Source organism: Rhinopithecus roxellana, chromosome 14 (assembly GCF_007565055.1).
Source record: "Rhinopithecus roxellana isolate Shanxi Qingling chromosome 14, ASM756505v1, whole genome shotgun sequence".
NCBI lineage: Eukaryota > Metazoa > Chordata > Mammalia > Primates > Cercopithecidae > Rhinopithecus > Rhinopithecus roxellana.
The window spans coordinates 89,812,818-89,836,348 of NC_044562.1; the positions used below are offsets into that span (position 1 = coordinate 89,812,818).

The 23,531-nt window shown below is 41.5% G+C and overlaps 1 protein-coding gene across 1 annotated transcript in view; it reads left to right on the forward strand.

Annotated features, from left to right (window-relative positions):
• Positions 1-23,531, forward strand: part of FAM117B (family with sequence similarity 117 member B) — a 131,650-nt gene that overhangs the window by 1,503 nt on the left and 106,616 nt on the right. The window lies entirely within an intron of this gene.

Here is a 23,531-nt window from a genome sequence, read left to right on the forward strand (position 1 = left end):
ATGTAGAAAAACAGAATCCAGTGTTTGTCTCCATCTTGTTATTGTTTTAGGGAGCTAACATTCGTTGTTTTTCTGTTTACCTGGAAGCTTTCTTGGGGAAAGTCCTGAATGGAGCTGTTGGGTGCCATTGGAGTCATTCATAAAGAGTAACTCAAAAGAAGAATTCAAATAGTGGGAAGTGGAAAGGAATAAAATTTATCATCTTGTTGCCTTGAGAAAATAAATGTGTGGTTTTTAATTATGTATTCATTTTTGTCAACATATATCTTTGTCTTTCCCTTACTGGAATAGTTCTGTTAGAATCTTCAGGCAGAATGGTTGGGAATTTCAGGAAACAAATTCAGATGAAATAGTTTCCGAAATGGAAGGAATAGGATGACTCTTTCTTACTGTTTATGAAAAGTTTTAGATATAATTTTTTAGAGATAATTGCCCTGGAAAATGATGAATGGTGTTTTCTTTTTTTGAGGCAGAATCTCTGTCGCCCAGGCTGGAGTACAGTTACGCGATCTTGGCTTACTGCAACCTCCAACTCCCGGGTTCAAACGATTCTGCCTCAGCCTCCTAAGTAGCTGGGGTTACAGGCGACCGCCACCATAACCGGCTAATTTTTGTATTTTTAGTAGAGATAGGGTTTCACCATGTTGGCCAGGCTGGTCTCAAACTCCTGACTTCAGGTGATCCGCCCGCCTCGGCTTCCCAAAATGCTGGGATTACAGGCGTGCACCTCCGCGCGCTGCCCGAATAGTGCTTTCTAATTAGAACCAGAGCACTGTTTTATTTATTTGTATTTATATTTTTATTTATTTTTTGAGACGGAGTCTTGCTCAGCTGCCCAAACTGGAGTGCAGTTATGTGATCTCGGCTCACTGCAACCACTGTCACCCGGGTTCAAGCGATTCTCCCGTCTCAGCCTCCCGAGTAGCTGGGATTACAGGCACCCGCCATCATGCCCGGCTAATTTTTGTATTTTAGTAGAGACAGGGTTTCACCATGTTGGCCAGGCTGATTTGGAACTCCTGACCTCAGGTGATCTGCCTGCCTCGGCCTCCTGAAGTGCTAGGATTGCCCGGTCCAGAGCACTGTTTTAAATCTTTTGAGAATGCAGAATGCTTTTCTAAAACCGTGATAAAAGTATTAGACTTCACCTCCCCGCTTCATAACCTCTGTCATCTGATGAACTCTTACTATGTGTCAGGTAGTTTTTATGCAAAATCTCACTTAACCTTCACTGTAGCTTTTAGAGAGGTTAAGTAACAAGTTGCAGAGCTGGTATTTATTTGAACTTTGGTCAGTTGTACTCCAAAGACCATGTCTTTATATTGTATCAAGGAAGTGACATCATGACGTGTAAGATAGAATGTGGGAAATATATAGCAGGCCAAAATTACATGTACTTAGTTAAGCAAAATTTTTTTTTTTTTTTTAAGACGAGGTCTTACTCTGTTATCCAGGCTGGAGTGCAGTGACGTGATCTTGGCTCACCGCAACCTCTGCCTCCCGGGTTCAAGCGATGCTCCTGCCTCAGCCTCCCGAGTTAGCAGGGATTACAGGCATGTGCTACCATGCCCGGCTAATTTTGTGTTTTTAGTACAGACGGGATTTCTCCATGTTGTTCAGGCTGGTCTCGAACTCCCGACCTCAAGTGATCTGCCGACCTTGGCCTCCCCAAAGTACTGGGATTACAGGCACGAGCCACTGCACCCAGCCACTAGTTAACTAACTCTTACAGATAAGAAAAAAACTGCTTTAGTCCTTCAGCCTTCTGGAGCCAGCATAGTGCATCAGGTGGAAGGGAAGGAGAACTGCTTATAAATGGGCAGTAGAGGTGGCAGAAGGAGGCACAGCCTGTAGTCTTAACAGAATCTGGCTCTCTTAACAACTGTTTGACACTCAGAGAAACACCCTGAGGAGAACTGGGTTGAATTAATTATTGGCAACGTGTGGAGGAAGGTACTCTTTTTCTCTGATGTCTAGGAGGGCTCTGTTTCCTGGGATGTCAGGCTACTCCCATGCCCTCTCTTCATGGTTTTGAATGCTCCCCTTCCCTAGATCATCCCTTAGAGTATTTGCTGTAAAATGATCCCCATTTGCTCCCCCACCAAAAGTAAAATAAAATAAATCCAGAAAAATAAAAACTCTTATTTCTCAAAGTATCAGAATTAGGGTGTGTGGTATAATAAAAAATAATTTGGTCAGGTGCGGTGGCTCACACCTGTAATTCCAGCACTTTGGGAGGCCGAGGCGGGTGCATCACCTGAGGTCAGGTTTAATACCTGTGTTCCGCCAACTAGAAAAATAAAAACTCTTATTTTTCTAGTGCAGCACTTTCACCTAGGTGTGAGAAATATTGTCTTTTACTAAGTCATACTCTAGTGTGAAAGTCTCATAGTTTCCTTCCCAGGAATTGTTGTTTCACTCTAGTAAATACCCATGCAGAGTAGAACAGAGTGTTTTCAAATTTCAAGTGTTCATAACACACACAAAACTACAATGGAATCATTTGCTGTTTTTGTATGACTAAATCTGGAAGGAAAGTCTTTGTAAACTTCAGACTCCCTTTTTCATTAAAGGGAGGCTACCACCAGTTTGCAGCTGTGATGAATGTAAAAATCCCTACTGTAAAGGGTAAGGGTCTACCATATAGTTCTATAAATCTCATAGGACTCAAATTTCAGGGTCCCTCTAGATCAAGCTCTTGACTTCTAGGTGTCTTATCAGATGAACTGGATGCTCTAACCTTTTTTAGGGATCTAGTGTCTCAGAGTCCCTAAGTCAAGGGTATCAAGATCCCTACCCAGTTGCTTTATTCTTCTGGAGTTAGAGCTAATTGGCTGATGCAGAACTTCCTACTCTTGACTACTATAAAGTAATCCAAGCACCTATCCCTGACAGATATTTTAAACTTCCCACCTTCAGTGACTGTCATCTCTATAGCAAAGCCGTTTGTCATTAGGAACTGAGGTATGTTTAGAAAAGGTGTCTAGGCAACAGTGTTAACTAGAAAGTTTATTTTTGTACCTTCTCTCCTTTTACCCCACTTCGTTTGTTTATTAAAATGTCAAATAGATTATAAATGGAGAGATGGTATAACGTAGAGGTTAGGAGGATATACTTTGGGTAGACAGTTAGGGTTTAATACCTGTGTTCTGCTAACTAGAAGCCATGTGATAGGGAAAGTTATCCTTCTTATCTGTGAAATGGGTGGTGAAATCTACTTCATATGATAGTAGGGATTAAATAAGGGAAAACTGAAAAACAGCACAGTACCTCAGTATAAAAGTTAACTGTTGTGTATCATACTAGTTTTGCTTCTAGTTTTACTGTATTTAACATAAAGTGCCAGTGTAGATTCAGTTTTCAGGGTTGTATGAAATTTCAAATTGGTAATAACCTTGCCTGTGAATATCCAGAATGGTGTTTCTCAAAGTGTAGTCTGTGGTTCATCTGTATCAGAATGACTTAGGGTGTGTGGTATAATAAAAAAAAGTTTGGCCAGGCGCGGTGGCTCATACCTGTAATCCCAGCGTTTTGGGGGGCTGAGGCGGGTGGATCACCTGAGGTCAGGAGTTTGAGACCAGCCTGCCCAATGTGGCGAAACCCCATCTCTACTAAAATTACAAAAAGTTAGACGGGCGTGGTGGCAGGCGCCTATAGTCCCAGCTACTGGGGAGGCAGGGGCAGGAGAATCACTCGAACTCAGGAGGCGGAGGTTGCAGTGAGCCGAGATCGTGCCACTGCACTCCAGCCTGGGCAACAAGAGCGAAACTCTGTCTCAACAACCACCACCACCACCACAACCACTATATGTATATATATACACCAAGTTGTGTTCTTGCTAGTTTCCCCTTCCTTTGGCTATATTAAGTTGTGTATAAATTTGGTTGTTTATTGGAATTGCGGAGTGCCAAGGGCAGCAAAAAGAGATAACTTCTTTGGACTAATAGGCAGAATCAAGAAGCAAGGTACCAGAATTTCATATTTGTGTCATCTTTGATGTCTACTTTCTAGTACCTTATGAAATACATCTCTAAGAATTTAGTGTTGCTAACATTTGGAGGATTGCTGCTAACATTACACATTCAAGGGAATTTTTTTTGTTTTGTTTTGTTTTTTAGAGACAGGGTCTCTTGTCACCCAGGCTGGAGTGCAGTGGCATGATCTCGGCTCACTGCAACCTCTGCCTCCCGGGCTCAGGTGATTCTCCTACCTTAGCTTCCCGAGTAGCTAGGACTACAGGTACATGCCATCATGCCCAGCTTATTTTCTGTATTTTGGGTGGAGACTGGGTTTTACCATGTTGCCCAGGGTGCTCTTCAACTCCTGAGCTTAAGCTGTCTGCCAGCCTCAGCCCCACAAAGTGCTGGGATTAGAGGCATGAGTCACCCACACCCGACTAAAGGGAATTCTTTTGGTTTGTGATGTCTATATTTTGCAATGAAGATGAGGCAAAGTAGAAGCTATTAGTTTTATGTCTTGGCTACTAGAATTTACATTTAATTAAGCTAAATTCTGTAAGCTTTGATTGAACTGCTCTGTTATTAACAGTGTAATACAAAGATGTAAAAAGACACAAGGAATTCCAGAGACTCACAAACTAGCCATATGTAAGACATACATAAGCATATAATATGGTGAGTTCTGTGGACTTAGAGAGTGAATAATTGTACAGGGGATGGGTATAGAAGTTCCCTCAGAGGAGATTAATTTTGAATTGGCTTAGAAAGGGAAGAACAGAACTTTGCAGTTGGATCTTAGGGGTGTGAAAATAAGCCTATCATATTCAATTCTTTGTGGCTTGAAATGTAGGGTAATAGGGTGTTGGGATGGGGAGAGCAGGAATAGTAGAAAAAGAAAGGAGAGACGTAAGTTTTCAGAATGGCTTTGAATAGAATATATACGTTAGAAAGTATTCCATGGTTAATAGTATGTGCTCTGGAACCAGACTGTCAGGGTTCAGATCCTGGCATTGCCATTTACTTGCCAGCAGTTTAACTTTAGGCAAGTTCACTTTATTTGTAAAAAGGGGATACTAATGGTACTTACCGTAGATAATTGTTTCAAGAAATAAAATCCTTGTAATCTGTGTGTGGGGTGTAGGAATCTCAATATTAGATATTTTCTTTTTTTTGAGATGGAGTTTCACTCTCGTTGCTTAGGCTGGAGTGCAATGGCGGATCTCTGCTCATTGTAACCTCCGCCTCCCGGTTTCAAGCAATTCTCCTGCCTCAGCGTCCCAGATAGCTGGAATTACAGGCGCGTGCCACCATACCCAGCTAATTTTTGTATTTTTAGTAGAGACGGGGTTTCACTATGTTGGCCAGGCTGGTCTCGAACTCCTGACCTCAAGCTGTCCATCTGCCTTGGCCTTCCAAAGTGCTGGGATTACAGGCATGAGCCACCGCGCCTGGCAGATATTTTCTTTTTCTTTTTTTTTGAGTTGGAGTCTTACTCTGTTGCCCAGGCTGGAGTGCAGTGGCATGATCTTGGCTTACTGCAACCTCCGCCTCCCAGGTTCAAGCCATTCTCGTGCCTCAGCCTCCTGAGTAGCTGGACTACAGGTGCATGCCACCACACCCGGCTAATTTTTGCACTTCTTTTTTTTTTTTGTAGAGACGGGGTTCACCATATTGGACAGGCTGGTCCTGAACTCCTGACCTCATGATCTGCCCACCTCTGCCTCCAAAGTGGTGGGATTACAAGTGTGAGCCACTGCGCCTGACCAGATATTTTCACATCATTATCTTCCTTCTCATCCAAGGCTTTAGGCATTCACAGTTATTATTACTAGTATTTATATTCTTAGAATAAATAGAATATGTGTATAAAATAAGATTAGTAGAGTGTGACTTGAGATAGGAAAAACTCACAAAGGCATTGATCACCTGAATTTCGGTGGAATGGCAGTGGGAATGGCAAGAGTAAAAAAGATTGAAAAGACCGATTTGGCCAACTGTTGGATGTAGGGATTGAGAAAGGGGGAGTTGAGGGTGATAGTTTGGATGGTGGTTCTAACTGATAACAGTGAGGAGAACAGATTTGGGAAAAGAAAATGAACTCAGTTGTGGGTGTATTTGGTTTGTGCTCTCAGGAACTTCAGATACTTTTCTAGATCGTGGCAAATAACAGTTTTAAAACTGAGGGATACACTTTGAACTTGGGCGTAAAAATTAGTGCTCATTCATTGCAGTTCAGTAAACATTCATTTAACATGTACGTCATGCTAGGCATTTACATATGGGCAACACTCGAAATGACTAATCACTAGGATGGATAAAATGATAGGGAAAGTGCTGAAGATAGAACTCTGGGAGAAAACAAGCATTTTTAAGGGTAGAAAGAAAAGCCAGTAAGGAAGCCTGTGAATGTGGTAGGAGGGGAAATGGTAGAGTAGTGTTGAGAAAGCCGAAAAGAAAGATTGTGTTTCAAGGAGAGAGAGTAAAGATTTTCAAATGCCATGAAGTAGGCTGAGCCTGGAGAAGAGGCCTTTGAATCTGGCATGTAGATTAGTAATGATCTGTGAGAGAAAGTAGTCTGAGAAGCATGTTGGGGGCACAAATCAAAGGGGAGAATGAGGAAGTAGAGGTAGTGAGTGTGAAGTACTTTAATGTCAGTGGACGGAAGGAAAGTGAGAAAACTGGTTGAAGGGTGTACTTAAGCTTCAGTTATTTACAGGATGTGGAAAACTTCAGCTTGTTTATAGGTTTTAGGGAAAGGATTTATAGAATGAAAAATTGCAAATTCAGGAGAAGATGGTAAATGTAGATGGAGCAAGATTATGGAAAATGTCAGAGGCATGGGATCCAGTACGTGGTAGAGTCTGGAAATCTCAGAAACAGTTAAGGACATTTTTTTCTCTGAGGAGGGGAAGAGGTAAGGGCGTGGGTTAAGATGATAGATAATTCAGCACTAGAAGGGAAGGAAGTTGAGAAAGTAAGCTACTTCCATTTCCAAACGACTTGAAGACAAAAATAGCATGTTTGTCTTAATACTGTATTTTTAAATTTAAATTTATTTTTCTAAACTACGTGTGAATAATTTAAAATGTCAAATAGCACTAAACTTACCATCGAAGAAAATGTTCCCTTGTCACATCTTTCTCCACTCCCTCTTCCTGCCCCCTAGAAACGACCACTTTCAACTCTTACAGGTTTCTTTGGCTGTTTACCGACACATTTCTTTTTTTCTTTTTTTTGAGACGGAGTCTCGCTCTGTCGCCCGGGCTGGAGTGCAGTGGCCGGATCTCAGCTCACTGCAAGCTCCGCCCTCCCGGGTTCACGCCATTCTCCTGCCTCAGCCTCCCGAGTAGCTGGGACTACAGGCGCCCGCCATCTCGCCCGGCTAGTTTTTTTGTATTTTTTAGTAGAGACGGGGTTTCACCATGTTAGCCAGGATGGTCTCGATCTCCTGACCTCGTGATCCGCCCGTCTTGGCCTCCCAAAGTGCTGGGATTACAGGCTTGAGCCACCGCGCCCAGCCACATTTCTTTTTTTCTTTCTCTCTTTTGAGACAGAGTCTCGGTCTGTCGCCCAGGCTGGAGTGCAATGTCAGGATCTTGGCTCACTGCAACCTCTGCCTCCTGGGTTCAGGCAATTCTCATGACTTAGCCTTCTGAGTAGCTGGGATTGCAGGCGTGCACCACCACACCCTGCTACTTTTTATTTTTAATAGAGACAGGGTTTCGCCATGTTGGCCAGGCTGATCTCGAACTCCTGGCCTCAAGTGATCCACCCGCTTTGGCCTCCCAAAGGGCTGGAATTACGGGCATGAGCCACTGTGCCTGGCCTACACATTTCTATGTAATATGCTATACTACTGCTTCAGGAGCTTTTTTTTTTTTTTTTTTTTTTTCAGTTTTATGTATTATGTAGTGACTTGCTACTATGGAAAATGTACACTTAGTTCTCTAATCACCATCCTACCGAATCCTTCCGTTGCAGGTGTAGCATCTTTTGGTTAAATCAGTATTAATGTTATGATCGTGTAAATATTGATTACAGTAGAACCTTGTTGTATGCTTCAGTTATATTTTATTTCTAAATAACTTTTTATGGTCCTTGAGGTTAAAATTGTTTTTTATTTTGATTGCTTCGTTTTCTGTGTACCTATCACAAATTTATCCCTAAGAAAGTTTTGATAATGGAAACTTTCCTGTGAATAATTAAAAACATACGAGACAGTTACTTTTATTTTCCTTGGAGGTATCTCTTTTGCAGTCCCTCATCCTCCTATTCCAAATTAGCGCATTGATCTCTACATCTGTGGCACAGCTATTAGAACCTGAAACTTCCCTGGGAATTCCCTTCACTTCTCTCCTGTTTTGGATGCTCTAATTTCTGGATGTTGTTTTGCTGGAGTGCATTTTCCAATAATTTTTTGAGAGAGGATACATGGGAGGTATGTGTTATATTCAGACCTTGAATATCTTCAGTGATGTCTTTATACTTGCTGGTTTGACTGGGTGTAGAATTAGAATTGTAGGTTGGAAATAGTTTTTCCACTGTATATTGAAAGCACTTCGTCTCCTAGCTTTCGGAATTGCTGTTGAGAATTTGGATGCCATTCTGATTCTTAGTCTTTTGTTGGTGATGGTGTGTGTCCTCTGTGGAAGGGTTACCACCATTCTGAAAAGAGGATCACTTTGTTGTGAGGTGTTTCATTGTTTGTTTTCTGTTCACTGTGCTGGTTACTCTGTAGGCTTTTTCAATCTAGAGACTATTTCTGGGAATTTTCCTTTTATTATTTCTCTTTTCTATTATCTTTGTTTTCTCTTTTTGGAACGTGTGTTATCTAGTTGTGGCACATCGTGGAGCACACCTGTAATTTAACAATTTCTGTCCTAGTTTCCATATCTTTATCTGTTTGCTTTTCTTTTTTATTATTTTTTAAAATTTCAAAATATATTTTCTTTTTAAAAATAGAGACTGAAAAAAAAAAAATAGAGACTGAGTCTCACTATATTGCCCAGGCTGGTCTCAAACTCCTGACCTCAAGTGATGCTTTTGCTTTGGCCTCCCAAAGTGCTGGGATTACTCACGCCTGGCCTGTTTTTATTTCTATCAGATTTATTTATTTATTTATTTATTTGAGACCGAGTCTCGCTCTGTTGCCCAGGCTGGAGTACCGTGGAGCGATCTTGGCTTACTGCAACCTCTGCCTCCCGGGTTCAAGCGATTCTCCTGCCTCAGCCTCCCGAGTAGCTGGGACTATAGGCGTGCGCCACCATGCCCAGCTAAATTTTTTGTATTTTTAGTAGAGACAGGGTTTTACCATATTGTCCAGGCTGGTCTCGAACTCCTGACCTAAAGTGATCCACCTGTCTTGGCCTCCCAAACTGCTGGGATTATAGATGTGAGCCACCGCTCCTGGCCTATCAGATTTATTTTTTTATCTTGTATTCCTTTAATTGATTTTTACATTTTGGCCATTATATTTCAGTTCTTCAAGAGCACTTGCCTTGCTGATTGTTCTTTGTCCTGTTAATGCCTTTCTAAAAGTTTTCTTTTTTTTTTTTTTTTTTTTTTTGAGACGGAGACTTGCTTTGTTGCCCAGGCTGAAGTGCAGTGGCACTATCTTGGCTCACTTCAACCTTGGCCTCCCGGGTTCAAGTAATTCTCCAACCTCAGCCTCCTGAGTAGCTGGGACTACGGGGGCACACCACTACACCTGGCTAATTTTAGGGGGTTTCACCATGTTGACCAGGCTGGTCTTGAACTTCCGACCTCAAGTGATCCGCCTTCTCCACCAACCAGAGTGCTGGGATTATTATGGGCGTGAGTCACTTGGCCTGGCCAGTTTCTATTAATATTTAAGTGAGACATTTAAATGCTGATTAAATATTTTCTGTGTTTAGATCAGGCTGCTAGTCTGGAGCATGTTACTCTAGAAGGAAAATGCAGGGACTCCCAAAAGTAGGTTTTTGTTCTTCTCTTGGGCCAGTTTCCCCAGGGAAGAGACCTCAGTATCGTGCCTAAGGATGTGTGTGGTGTTCTTAAGTCCAGAGCCTGTCTCGTTAATTTCTGTAGAGCAGATTTTCCCAATCTTTTTGTTCTGGAGATCCCTTGGCATAATTTCCGTTTCTCAGGGAACCCAGGCATTTGTGACTAGGAAGTTGAGATATATTGCTCTAGTAATAATTAATGCTCTTTTGAGTACGACTGATTTCTCTGAATCTATTTATTTGACCATCTTATTAGCCTATTCATTTTGTATGGTTTCCCTCTATTCCCTAAGGATATCATCATTATTGCAAGTGAGTAGTGAAGTAAAGGAAACTTTAGTTTTTCCTTAGAAGTTCCTATATGATTTTTTTTAACCTTGTTTAAGTGATGACAATAGTTTTATCCCCAGTTTTTAGTATACAAGCTGCTAATGAGATATTATGTGATCTAGGGTACAAGAGGCACGCCCCCAGTCACCTTTTAAGACTCAACACGACATTTTAACTATTTCTTGGGGGAAAATGTACAGCTTAGCTTAGCTTACCTTTCTTGAAATTAATCTCTTCCCTTTTCTTAGATTTTTAAAAACTTATAAGGCAACCATAATGTTTTGATTAAATAATTTGTATAAGACAAAATGGGATTTATTTTTTCTAAAGGTATATTTAATTTAAATGAACTTAGTAAAGTTATTTTTTACAATAGGAATTTTTTTTTTTTTTTTTTTTTTTTTTGAGACGGAGTCTCGCTGTGTCGCCCAGGCTGGAGTGCAGTGGCGCGATCTCGGCTCACTGCAAGCTCCGCCTCCCGGGTTTCCGCCATTCTCCCACCTCAGCCTCCGAGTAGCTGGGACTACAGGCGCCCGCCACCGCGCCCGGCTAGTTTTTTTTTGTATTTTTAGTAGAGACGGGGTTTCACCGTGTTAGCCAGGAGGGTCTCGATCTCCTGACCTCGTGATCCACCCGCCTCGGCCTCCCAAAGTGCTGGGATTACAGGCTTGAGCCACCGCGCCCGGCCTACAATAGGAAAATTTATAATGTTTATAGTAAAGCTGCTAAAACCATAAAGCAAGGCAATATGAAAAAAATATAGCTTGAACACTTGGACACAGGAAGGGGAATATCACTCACTGGGCCCTGTTGTGGGGTGGGGGAGGAGGGAGGGATAGCATTAGGAGATATACCTAATGTAAATGACGAGTTAATGGGTGCAGCACACCAACATAGCACATGTATACATATGTAACAAACCTGCATGTTGTGCACCTGTACCCTAGAACATAAAGTATAATTTAAAAAAAATAGCTTAACACAATTTTAATGTAAGAGCTTCAAAAATTTCTTTTTCTGTAACATGATCTGTGTCAAATATAGGTCTAGCAGAATTATTAATGTGTGGCGATTTCTTGGTCTCTATTCTAGACCTGTACATAAAGAGTGATATTTTCAAAATTGAAAAAAACGAAATTTATTTATTTCAGCAAAACATGTATATATATATTTTTCTGTACAAATACTCAGTTCTGGGTTGAGCTTGAAATGAGCACACCCAGATTTCATATTCAACTGAAATGAAACTTTTCCTTGCTCTTGGTGCTTGTTAAGAAAAAGCTTGTTGATGCATATGAGAATTTGAAAACTACAGCAAGATATTCATCGCTTACATGTGAATGACAAGACTTTATTCTTTCCATAGAAATCTAGAACTTATTTTGGGGCAGATGAGGAAATCTTAGGTGGAGCATAGGATCAGGCTGCAGCTAAGTTATCACCTAAACATCTGCTTCCAAAACAACTTGGTTGAAAACTTGTTTTTGCTCTTGCCTCTTTTCCTGTGTGTTGTCCTAGTGCGTTTATGTATTTTTATTCCCTCAGTATTATTTAATAGGAAGTATCTGAAATTTTTTTGATTGAGGCTGGCATGTAGCAGTTGAGATGAAATTAGTGCTGGTTTAACCTAAAAGAAATTTACATGACATTTTTCTTCTTCATGAGCTAGTGTAGGCTGCTGTTTGGAGTCTTTGCCCTCAAGGAACTAACTCTGTAATTGTATGGTTTAATTTAGCTACCCGAATGTCTCTCTCTTTCCTCTCCTCTCTCTCCTACCCCATTCTTTCTTGCAGGCAATAATGTGCACATGATAAAAATTACAAATGGTAAGGAGAATACAGTCAACAGTCTTCTTGCTGTTTGTCTCGATTCATTCTTCTCAAGAGAAATCCAGTTAGTCGTTTCTTTGTATAATTCCAGAGCTATTCTATGTATATTCAAATATATGCATATGTCAGCCAGGCTTGGTGGCTCACGCCTGTAATCCTAGCACTTTGGGAGGCTGAGATGGGTGGATTGCCTGAGCTCAGAAATTTGAGACCAGCCTGGGCAACACGGTGAAACCCCGTCTCTCCTAAAATACAGAAAAAAATTAGCCGAGTACAATGGCGTGCGCCTGTAGTCCCAGCTACTTGGGAGGCTGAGGCAGGAGAATTGCTTGAACCTGGGGGGCGGAGGTTGGAGTGAGCCAAGATTGCGCCAGTGCACTCCAGCCTGGGTGACAGAGCAAGACTCTGTCTCCCCCCACCAAAAAAAGAATAAAAAATACATAAATATATGTATGTGTGTGTGTGTGTGTGTGTGTGTGTGTGTGTGTGTGTCATTGTGGACATAGGTTTATTGTGGACCATGCATTATTTAATCAGGCTTTTCTTTATGAACATTTAGATCATTTCTAGCCTTTTGCTATTAAATGGTGCTAGGTTGAATATTCTCGCATATACTTCTTTGTGTACTTATATATGAATTTATCATATAAAATTTATGAATTTGTAGGACAAATTCTTTTTTTTTTTTTTTTTTTTTTTTTTTTTTTTTTTTTTTTTTTTTTTGAGACGGAGTCTCGCTCTGTTGCCCAGGCTGGAGTGCAGTGGCGCAATCTCGGCTCACTGCAAGCTCCATCTCCCGGGTTCCCGCCATTCTCCTGCCTCAGCCTCCCGAGTAGCTGGGACTACAGGCGCCCGCCACCACGCCCGGCTAGTTTTTTGTATTTTTAGTAGAGACGGGGTTTCACCGTGTTAGCCAGGATGGTCTCGATCTCCTGACCTCGTGATCCACCCGTCTCGGCCTCCCAAAGTGCTGGGATTACAGGCTTGAGCCACCGCGCCCGGCCCAAATTCTTTTTTTTAAATTTATTTTATTATTTTTGAGATGAAGTCTCGCTCTGTTGCCCAGGCTGGAGTGCAGTGGGGTGATCTTGGCTCACTGCAACCTCCAACTCCTGGGTTCAAGCAATTCTCCTGTCTCAGCCTTCTGAGTAGCTGGGACTACAGGTGCACGCCACCATGCCTGGCTAATTTTCATATTTTTAGTAGAGACGGGGTTTCACCATGTTGACTAGGCTGGTCTTGAACTCCTGACCTCAGGTGTTCTGCCCGCCTCAGCCTCCCAAAGTGCTGGGATTACAGGTGTGAGCCACTGCGCCTGGCTGACAAATTCTTAGAAATAGAATTTTTTGGGTCAGAAGGGTGTGCATTTTTCTTTGTGTTGTCAGATATATTTTGGGAATTAATATCAGTTCATACCTGAATTTCATGAACATTTTTTCCCCATCCTCCTTTGGATTATGTTTTATCATTTCATTTTATCTTACTATTATTTTTTGGAGTCCTTGCCCTCAAGGAGTAAACTCTAATTGTACAGTTTAATCTACCTACCAGAATGTCTCCCTCCCTCTCTCTTTTCTGTCTTCCCTATCTTAACTATTGTTGCCTCTTTTTACTGTGTTCTACAGTGGTTGCGCTAGAGCACTGCTGTCTAGTAGAACTTTGTGAGTGGTGGTGTGTTGTCTAATATTTCATATGGTAGACCCTTATGTATAATTCTGTTTCCTCCCACCCATCCTTTGTGATATAATACTTTGTTATTCGTCAAGTATTTCCTCTCTGTTATAAACTTTGTAATGCCTTGTTATTTATTTATTTTTATTATTTTTTGAGATGGAGTCTTGCTCTGTCTCCAAGGCTAGAGTGCAATGGCGCAATCTTGGTGCACTGCAACCTCTGTCTCCCGGGTTCAAGTGATTCTCCCGTCTCAGCTTCTCGAGTAGCTGGGATTACAGGCACGCGCCACCACCCCTGGCTAATTTTTGTATTTTTAGTAGGGACGGGGTTTCATCATGTTGGCCAGGCTGGTCTCGAACTCCTGACCTCAAGTGATCCACCCACCTCAGCTTCTCAGAGTGCTGGGATTTACAGGCATGAACCACCGTGCTCGGCTTATTTATTTATTTATTTATTGAGATGGAGTTTTGCTCTTGTCGCCCAGGCTGGAGTGCAGTGGTGCGATCTCAGCTCACTGGAACCTTTGCCACCTGGGTTCAAGTGATTCTCCCGTCTTTAGCCTCCCAAGTAGCTGGGATTACAGACACCTACCACCACACCCAGCTCATTTGTTTTTTTTTTTTGATTTTTAGTAGACACGGGGTTTAATCTTGTTGGCCAGTCTTTTAGAGCAATTAAAAATGGGAAGAAAGTCTTTTATATTTATCCTAATTTCTACTATTTTCAGCAGCCTTAATTTCTTTGTTTGAAAATAGGGTGGTTCTAGTTAGTGTGAGTGAAAAAGGGTTTATTTGAGAAGTGAAGAATTGATAGGATTTGTTAACTGATTAGATTTGGTAGATGAAAGAGTGTAATGATAGCTGGGATTTGGAACCTACTTGAGTGGCTGGGTTAATAATGTTGCCAGTATTAACTTGTTTCATAAATGCTGTTATATTTTTTGTATGCATACAGAGTAGGCCATGGACTTTTGGAGCATAATGCAGTAAAATTTTTAACATTTAAAATAAGGAGAAGGCTCATGTATTAGGGTTCTCTAGAGGGACAGAACTAATAGGATAGATGTATATATAAAGGGGAGTTTATTAAGGTGTATTGGCTCACGTGATCACAAGGTAAAGTCCCACAATAGGCCGTCCGCGGTCTGGGGAGCAAGGAAGTCAGTCCGAGTCCCAAAGCCTCAAAAGTAGGGAAGCCGACAGTGCAGCCTTCAGTCTGTGGCAAAGGCCTGAGAGCCCCTGGCAATCCACTGGTATAAATCCAAGAGTTCAAAAGCTGAAGAAACTGGAGTGTGACGTTTAAGGGCAGAAAGCATCCAACATGGGAGAAAGATGAAGCCTGGAAGACTCAACAAGTCCACTCTTCCAAGATCTCCTGCCTGCTTTATTTTAGCTGCACTGGCAGTTGATTAGATGGTGCCCATCCAGATTGAGGGTGGGTGTGCCTCTCCTAATCTGCTGACTCAAGTATTAATCTCCTTTGGCAACACCCTCACAAACACACCCAGGAACAATACTTTGCATCCTTCAGTACAGTCAAGTTGACACTTAATATTAACCATCACAGCTCATTATTATTATTTCTGGATGTTCCCTTCTAATTTACCATTCTTTTTTTTTTTTTTAGATGGAGTCTTGCTCTGTCACCCAGGCTGGAGTGCAGTGATGCCATCTCAGCTCACTATAACCTCTGCCTCCCGGTTCAAGCAATTCTGGTGCCTCAGCCTCCAGAGCAGATGGAATTACAGGCACCTGCCACCACACCCAGCTAATTTTTGTATTTTTAGTAGAGACGGAGTTTCACCATGTTGTCCAGGCTGGTCTCAAACTCCTGATTGTAGGTGATCTGCCCGTCTCAGCCTCTCATAGTGCTGGATCACAGGTGTGAGCCACTACTTCAGGCCCTTAATTTACCATTCTTTTTGTTTTGTTTGTTTTATTTTATTTTTTAAGATGGAGTTTCACTCTTGTTGCCCAGGTTGGAGTGCAGTGGCACAATCTTGGCTCACTGCAACTTCCACCTCCTGGATTCAAGTGATTCTCCTGCCTCAGCCTCCTGAGTAGCTGGGATTATAGTTGCCCACCACCTTGCCTGGTTAATTTTTTGTATTTTTAGTAGAGACGGGGTTTCACCGTGTTGGCCAGGCTGGTCTCAAACTCCTGACCTCAGGTGTTCCACCTGCCTCGGCCTCCCAAAGTGCTGGGATTACAGGCGTGAGCCACCACCCCTGGCCTAATTTATCATTTTTAAAAGTTTGAAATTGTTATTTTACATGCTGTTCTACTGGGATATAATGGGCTATATTTAGTAGTGTCTGGGAAAGCCATTTAATTATATTTCCCATTGTGCATGTATGTTGGTATTTCTAAAGATAAAGACAAGTTTGGGAGGCCTGAGGCGGGCGGATCACCTGAGGTCGGGAGTTTGACACCAGCCTGATCACCGTGGAGAAACCCTGTTTGCACTACAAATACAAAATTAGCCTGGAGTGGTGATGCATGCCTGTAATCCCAGCTGCTCGGAGGCAGAGAATTGCTTGAACCCGGGAGGTGGGGTTTGCAGTGAGCTGAGATGGTGCCATTGTACTCCAGCCTGGGCAACAAAAGTGAAACTATCTAAAACAAACAAACAAACAAAAAACAGATAAGAACAAGATATGTCTTTATATTATTTTCTTTTTTTTAAAGACAAGGTCTTGCTCTGTTGCCAAGGCTGTAGTGCAGTGACATGATCTTGGCTCACTGCTGCCTCGACCTCTCTAGCTTAAGTGATCCTCCCACCTCAGCCTCCTGAGTAACTGGGACCACAGGTGCATGCCACCTTGCCAGGCTAATTTCTTTATTTTTTTGTAGAGATGGGGTCTCACTATGTTGCCCAGGCTGGCCTCAAACTCATGGCTTCAGGCGATCCTCTTTACTTGGCCTTCCAGTGTTAGGATTATAGGTGTGAGCCACCCTGCCTGGCCTGTTCATATTATTTTAGAACCCATGCTCACTTTGTGCAGAGCTGGATATTGAGAACACATCCTTGACCTTATGGACTTTAGAATTTAAGAAAGAGATGATTCAGATTTTTGCAATATTCAGGGGTTAACAATGTAAAGAAGAAAATTCGTAGTATTCCCGAAAAGAGTAGTACTTCATGACAAAAGCCTGATATGGCCATATGTGGCTCTATCTTGAGTCAGAATGCTTTGTGTGCTGTCAGGAATTGTTGGGTGATTTGTAGAGTAGAGATCTTCACTTCTATAGAAAGCAGATGCCATTAATGCTATCCCTAAGAATTCTTGGAAGGTCTACTCCTGGGAATTAATTTAATGTCATGGGAATGTTCCTGTTCTACTTCAGAGATGTTGTATCTCAATTGCATAAGGAGTATTGAGGACCCACACCTTTGGACATTCTCTCTATCTGTTAAACCTTTTTATCCCTAAATCTCAGTAACCTGCAGTCCAGGAAGGGAGAACTTCCAAGATTTAAGTGAGACTCAATACAAATTTTGTCAAATGAATAAATAGCTTCCTGTTAAACAAAACAAAACAAAAAACCAGGCTGGGCATGGTGGCTCATGCCTGTAATCCCAGCACTTTGGGAGGACAAGACTGGAAGATCACTTGAGCTCAGGAGTTTTTGAGACCAGCCTAAGCAACGTAGCGAGACCTCATCTCTACAAAAAAATTAAACAATTAGCTGGGTGAGGTGGCACACACCTGCTTAGGGGGCTGCTTGGGGGGCTGCAGTGGAAGGATCCATTGAGCCCAGAAGGTCCAGGATGCAGTGAGTCATGATCATGCCACAGCACTCCTGCCTGGGCAACAGAGTAAGACCCTGTCTCAAAAACAACAACAATAGCAACTAAAGAAACCTCCACAAAAGTGAAGACCCATGCCCTATCCTCTATTCATCTTTTAAGAAGTATTTAATTTTGTTTTGTTTTGTTTTAGTAGACAGGGTCTCGCTATGTTGCCTAGGCTGGTCTGGAACTCCAGACCTCAAGCAGTCCTCCTGCCTCAGTCTCCAGAGTTGCTAGAATTACAGGCATGAACGTTTGTGCCTGACATTTGTCTTTTGTGTATTTGTTCTCTAGTTTGGAAGCTTTGGGTATCACTGGATTTTGTCTATCTTGAAAACTCTGTCAGGACAGAGGTAGACTCATGATTGCCAAAATTTCCCCAGTGAAATCATCTTGGCCTGGAGTGGGTGGCGGGAAGAAAGTGAGAGGAGAGAGAGAGAGAGGGAGAGAGGGAGAGAGGGAGGGAGGGAGGGAGGGAGGGAGAGAGAGAGAGAGAGAGAGAGAGAGAGAGAGAGAGAGAGAGAGAGAGAGAGAAGAGAGAAAGAGAAAGAGTATGTGTGTGTGTTGAAGACTAGTGCGGTAATGAGAAGGTGAGAAAGAGTAGAACAGGAAGTTTGATCTGTAAAGACAGTGAACAATCAATTGAGAGAAATCACTACCTTTGGAATGTTTTTGTTAGAAAATTTTTAACTATAAATTCAGCTTATTTAATAGATACAGGACTATTAGGTTATCTATTTTTTGAGGAATGAATTTTGGTAGATGTATCTTTCAAAGAATTGGTTTATTTGTGGACATGCAGTTGTGGTATTTCATTATTCTTTTTATTGTCTGTGGAGTTCGTAGTGGTAGCATCCTTTCTTTCATTCCTGATTTGAATATTAGTATCTTTTCTCTTTTTTTCTTTGGTCAGAATGGCTAGAAAGATTTATTATTGTTATAGGTCTTGTCAAAGAACCAGCTTTTAGTTTCATTTACTTTCTTTGTTATTTTTTCATTTCATTCATCTCTGCTCTCGTCTTTTATTTTCTTCGTCCTACTTGCTTTTGGTTTAGTTTACTCATTTTCTAGTTTCTCAGATGGAAGCTTAAATTGTTGATTTGAGATCTTCTTTTTCTAATAGAAACGTTTAATGCCATACATTTTTCTCTAAGCAGTTGTTTAGCTGCATGTCACAAAGTTTGATATGTATTTTCATTTTAATTCGGTTCCAGACATTTTCTAGTTGTCCTTGAGGCTTGTTCTTTGACTCACAGATTACTTAGAAGGGTTTTATTCAATTTTTAAATACTTTGGAAATTTTCCAGATAGCTTTCTTGTATTGATTTTAAAATTTGATTTCATATCAGAGAATATACCTTATTTGATTTCATTTCTTCTAAATTTTTTGAGGTTTGTGTCCCAGGATATGATCTACTTTGATAAATGTTTCACATGCCCTTGTGTATTCTGCTGTTGTTGGGTGGAGTGTTCTATAAATGTCACTTAGGTCAGATTGATTGATAGTGGTTTTCAGGTCTTACATATCTTTGCTGATTTTCTATTTGTTTTATCAGTTGCTCAGAGAGGAGTGTTGAATCTCCAAATATAGTGGATTTTTCTATTCTTTCAGTTGTTGCTTCATATATTTTGAAGCTTTAAAAAAAAGTGCATAAACATTTAGAATTGTTATATATTTTTTGGTGAATTGACCATTTTACTATATAATTTCCCTCTATCCCTGGTAATTTTTCTTGTTCTGAAGTTCACTCTGATTAGAGTTTGCAAGATCTATTTTTTCTATCCTTTCTATAATTCCATCCTTTGTTGTATTTAAAGGGATGTCTTACAGACAGCATATTGTTGGGTCTTGTGTTTTTATTTTTATTTTATTTATTTATTTTTGAGACACAGTTTCCTCTGTCACCCAGGCTGGAGTGCAGTGGCATGATCTTGGCTCACTGCAACCTCCTTCTCCTGGGTTTAAGCAATTCTTGTGCCTCAGCCTCCCAAGTAGCTGGGACTACAGGGATGTGCCACCAGGCCCAGCTAATTTTTATATATTAGTAGAGATGGGGTTTCACCATGTTGACCAGGCTGGTCTCCAACTCCTGACCTCAGGTGATCTGCCTGCCTTGGCCTCCAGAAGTGCTGGGATTACAGGAGTGAGCCACCATGCCCAGTAGATCTTGTGTTTTTTGAATCTGGTCTGATGATCTCTGTATGTTAATTGTGTTGAGACCATTTACGTTTAGTGACATTGTGGATATATTTGGATATATGTGTGCTGTTTTTTTTTTTTTTTTTTGGAGACAGGGTCTTGCTCTGTTGCCCACACTGGAATGCAGTGGCACAGTTATGGCTCACCATAGCCTTGACCTCCCAGGCTCAGGTGATCCTCAAACCTTGGCTTCCTGAGTAGCTGAGAGTATAGGTGCATGCCACCTCACCTGGCTAATTAAAAACTTTTTTTTAGAGGTGGGTCTCACTATGTTGCCTAACCTGGTTTCGAACTCCTAGGGAAGTGATCCTCCTACCTTGGCCTCTCAAAGTACTGGGATTATAGGTGTGAGCCACCTCACCTGGCCCCTTCTGCTTTTTGTTCCATAATCTCCCTTTTCCTACCTTTTAGATTGCTTGACTATTGTCTTAGTAATTCATTTAATTTATGTATTTTTTTTGACTCTGTGTGTGTTTTGTTTTGTTTCTGGTGGCTGCTATGGGGATTACAATATACATACCTAACTTTATATTTTACTTACAGTTAATACTTTACTGCTTCAGGTGAAATGCAGAAATCACACAATTTATGTTTCTTTAGCCTCTTTAGCCAGTGATTCTATATATTACATTTTTAAACATTGAAAACCACATACTCAACATTATAATTTTTGATTTCAATAGTCATACCTATTTTAATGAATTTAAGGGGAGAAAAATGTTTTATGTACACATATGTTTATTACTTCATTTGCACTTTCTTTATTCCTAAAGTTACAGTTTCCCTTTGGTATCATTTTCCTTGTGCTTGAAGATCTACATTTAGCATTTGTTTTAGAACAGGTCTGCTGCTGATGAATTGTCTCAGCTTTCCTTTACCTAAGAGTATCTTTTTTTAAAAAAATTGAGACAGTCTCACTCTGTCTTCCAGGCTGCAGTGCAGTGGCGTGATCTTGGCTCACTGTAGCCTCCGCCTCCCGGGTTCAGGTGATCCCCTCGCCACAGCCTCCCAAGTCCTGGTACTACAGGCATGAGCCACCACACCTGGCTAATTTTATATTTTTAGTAGAGACAGGGTTTCACCATGTTGCCCAGACTGGTCTCGAACTCCTGACCTCAAGTGATCCGCCCGTTTTGGCCTCCCAAAGTGTTGGGATTACAGGTGTGAGCCACTGTGCCCAACCTCAGAATATCTTTACTGCAGGAAATTTTCACTAGGTGTAGAATCCTGTGTTTATTGTTTTACCCTTTTAGCTCTTCAAAAAATGTAGTTTGTTGTCTTCTGTGCTTTCTGATGAGACATCTGTAATCATTGGAATCATTGTTTCTTTGTATGTAATATGTTGTTTTTCACTGGCTCCTTTAGGAATTTTTTTCTTTTGTCTTTGATTTTTTAGCAGTTTGATTATTTATGGGCATACGTTTATCCTATCCGTGTTCACTTAACTGTTTATGTTTCTTATTAAATTTGGAAAGTTTTGTTTTGTCAAATCTTTTTTTTCTGCTCCAGTTTTTTTCTTTTGTTCTGGGACTTCACTGACATGAACTTTCTGATATTCTCAGATCTTTGAGGCTCTTTCCTTTCTTTTTTATTTTTTTGAGATGGAATATCGCCTGTCTCCCAGGCTGGAGTGCAGTGGCGTGTTCTGGCTCACTGCAACCTCTGCCTCCCGGGTTCAAGCGATTCTCCTACTTCAGCCTCCCAGGTAGCTGGGCTTACAGGCACGCACTGCCACACCCAGCTAATTTTTGTATTTTAATAGAGATGGGGTTTCACCATGTTGGCCAGGCTGATCTTGAACTCCTGATCTCAGGTGATCCACCTGCCTCGGCCTCCCAAACTGCTGGGATTACAGGTGTAAGCCACCATGCCTGGCTTTTTTTTTTTTGAGACAGAATCTCGCTCTCTTGCCCAGGCTGGAGTGCAAAGTTGTGGTCTCAGTTTACTGCAACCTCTACCTCCTGGGCTCAAGCGAGCCTCCTACCTCAGCCTCCCGAGTAGCTGGCATTACGTGTGCACATTATCCCGCCTGGCTAATTTTTGTATTTGTTTTGTAGAGATGGGTTTCACTATGTTGCCCAGGCTGGTCTCAAATTCCTGGGCTCAAGTGATCCACCTTGGCCTCCCATAGTGCTGGGATTACAAATGTGAGCCTCTGTGCTTTTTTTTTTTTTTTTTTTTTTTTTTTTTTTTGAGACAGTGTCTTGCCCTGTTGCCTAGGCTGGAGTGCAGTGGCATGATCTTGGCTCACTGCAACCTCTGCCTCCTGGGTTCAAATGATTCTCCTGCCTCAGCCTCCCGAGTAGCTTACAGGCACACGCCACCTTGCCCAGTTTTTAATTTATTTTTTATTTTTAGTAGAGACGGGGTTTTACTGTGTTGATCAGGCTGGTCTCAAACTCCTGACCTCGTGATCCACCCGCCTCAGCCTCCCAAAGTGTTGGGATTACAGGCGTGAGCCACTGTGCCTGGCCACCACCATGCTCATTTTTTCCCCCACCTTTTTTCACTCTTGTTCAGATTGGATAATTTATATTAATCTATTTTTAGGCTTACTGTTTATTCTGTCACATTCTGTTATTCAGTCCATTCAGTAATTTTTATTTTAGTTATTTTTTTGAAAATTCGCATTTGGTTTTTTATAATTTCAATTTCTGTATGAAAATGTTTATCTTTTCATTAATTTCATGTGTATTTGCCCTTCATAATTTCATGTATATTTGCCCTTCAGAGAGCATGATTATAATAGCTGCTTTAAAATTTTTGACAATTCCAAAATCTGAGCCATCTTAGGGTTGGTGTCTCCAGCTTATTTGGACATTTTGAATATTTTACTTGAGACTCTGAGTCCTATTAAAGACATCTGGAAATGTTGAGTTTTTTCTTTTAGCAGGCAGTCTGCCTGGTTAGATTCATACTCCAGGTGTCATCTTACCTTCGGGGGGCTGTGGTTCTAATGTCAATTTACTTTTCACAGTCTTCGCAGTACTGTTTGGGTCTGTCTTTTGTGTATGTACCTCCCAGAAGTCAGTCTGGGACCTGAGCAGTGGTTGGTATCTATATCTTAATTTAGGTCTCAAGATCTGTGTTGTGCTATTTTGGGTCAGTTCATACATGCGCAGCCTTTAGGTATGCCTGGAACTTCATACATAGATTTAGGAGGGTTCCTTTTTCAACTCCCTGTTCTCCATGATTTATTTTCACACTGTGTCTCCCAGGAGATCTTGTCCTTATTCTCTGATGACAAAGCCAGGATTTTTAACCTCTGCACACTATCATGAACTTCCTACAACTGGATATGCCTCTAGACCAAGATGGTGACAGAGAAGAGAGGAAGAAATAACCTGGTTTCTCTCTGCACTGTTCCAGCTACAGAGCCTCAGTTCCTCTGGTCAGAGGGAAGGATTCTCTCTGTTTTAGGTGCTTTGTGGTCACTGCCGAAGCCTTAGGAGTGCAGTTTTGTGACTAGTACTTGACTTGGGCTAGGGCCAGAAGAGTAAAAAAGAGAGAAAAGAACTGGGATTCCACCCGTATCCTTCATCCTGCAGGGCCCTCCTACCTAGTCCGTTGGCCACAAAGAAAGTTTTTCTCCTGGACTTTTTCCTGCCCACTCCTACTGTGCAGTTCCAAGATTTGGGATGCCCTTGAATCTAATCCAGGACATATGGGAGGGGGAAAGCTCAGTGAATCACTTCCCTGTCGGTTCTTCTAGTTTTTGTTTTGTTCCCCAATCTAGCTGCCATTATTTACTTTTTTGAATCCTCAG